Raw genomic sequence first — 1886 nt, 5'->3', positions numbered from 1 at the left:
CGGCCGCCGGCGCCCTGCGCCGTCGGAGCCGCCCCGCCGACGACCTCGCCCCGGCCGGCCTCCTCCACGTCTCCCTCTCCTCCGGCGACCTCCTCCGGCGTCGTCCCCGCCGCCGGCGAACAGTGCCCGCCGGAATCGCCTCGGATTGCGTGCACGATTTCCAGAATTCTTCTAAGTCCTCGGAATTTTTCAGTCCAAGTGCCTCTGTTCGGGGCCCCGTAACTTTGCATCCGTAGCTCCGATTCATGCATATCGCATATCAAAATGTTCACCTCTGAGAGTACATCATTTCATTCCATTGCATCATTTTTATTTGGGCTCATCTTGATGCCCGAAATGATGTTAGAAGAGGGCTACTTGAGTTAATTGTCAGATCTGCTACTCCGTTTAGCACTTTTGTCGTTTTTGCCATGATTATTGTGTGCATGCTATGCCCGTGAGTTCTTCATATGTTTTGTTAAGGGTTTTGTCATATTTCCAGAGGTGCAACCCATGTATTTTTAGGATGTGCTTGGTGACTTGTGCAACCTTGCAAAGTGGTGCACTTGCTAATTCTGTTTTCAGGGACTTAGTGATTTCACCAAGTCCTGGGATTGTTTATCTCATGATGCCATATGTTCACGTTGTTTCCTAGTGATCCGTGCCTCTTTTGAGGATGATCAGTAAGGGAGTTTTGTTAATATTGTAGTGCTCTATCCCTCCATGTCTTTGTTTGCAATTATGGAGCAACCTAGCTTGAGTCAATCAAGCTCTACTTTTGCTTCGTTGCGAATCTGGGCAGATCGTCAACTTGTTTGCGATTTTGCCGATGTTATTGTAGTTGATCCGTGCATGCTATGCCATTGTTCTTGCCATGTCTAGCTTTCATTTTGTGCCTTCTTAAGGGATGTATGCTTGTCTTGCCATGACTTGCACCGTGGTGAGTGCATCGAGCTCGTAAACATGCCTTCATGAGTTATGTTTCAGCATGTCCCAGTTTTCACCAAGTCTGAAAACTGATTATGTTTTTGCTATGTTCGTGTGCTTGTTAGTATATTTTGTGATCCCTTTTGGCTCAAGGTCACTAAGGGACTTTTGTTAAGCTTGTTGAGTAGCTCTATGCCATGTCTTTCTTTGTCATGTTCAGGTCCTGTAGCATGTTGTTTTGTTGCTCCGAAGAGGGCTATATGATCTGAAATTCCAGACAAGTGTTAATTTCACTAAGTCTGAGATCTCTTTTACCATTTGCGTTTTTGCCATGCTTGTTTGAACCTGTTAATGGATGAATTGGCCGTAGCTCACTGCTAGAATTTTGTTAAGCATCTTGAATGCTTCCCTGCCATGTATTTTGATGCCATGTTTGGGTGCTGTAGCATGTTCATTACGTTGCATTTAGATGCCTACTTGCTGTAAATCACAGACCGATGTCATTTTTGAATCGCTTGCCATTTCCAAACTGTAACTCCGATTCCGGTGTTCTTTATATCGTTTTCAAGCGATTTCATCTTATCTTTCCAGTGGCACACTTGGATTTCCATGTTAAGGCCAGCTCCATGCATTTCCTGTCATATCTTGCATTTTGCATCCCGCATCGCATCCCGCATAGCATATCATCTTCGCATCGTGTTGTTTGAGTTTGCACGTGGTTGATTGTATCCTTGTTGCTTGTTTGTCTTGTTTGGGTAGAGCCGGGAGACGAGTTCGATAACGAGGAGCCCGTTGAGTTTGCTTTTGAGGATCCAGTCAACTCTGACAACTGTGCAGGCAAGATGATCATACCCTCGAAATCACTACTATCTTTGCTATGCTAGTTTGCTCGCTCTTTTGCTATGCCATTGCTACGATGCCTACCACTTGCTTGCAAGCCTCCCAAATTGCCATGTCAAACCTCTAACCCACCATTGTCC

This window comes from Triticum aestivum, chromosome 7A (assembly GCF_018294505.1).
Source record: "Triticum aestivum cultivar Chinese Spring chromosome 7A, IWGSC CS RefSeq v2.1, whole genome shotgun sequence".
In the NCBI taxonomy this organism is placed as follows: domain Eukaryota; kingdom Viridiplantae; phylum Streptophyta; class Magnoliopsida; order Poales; family Poaceae; genus Triticum; species Triticum aestivum.
The sequence above is the reverse complement of the archived record's forward strand: the minus strand, read 5'-3'. Positions refer to the sequence as shown.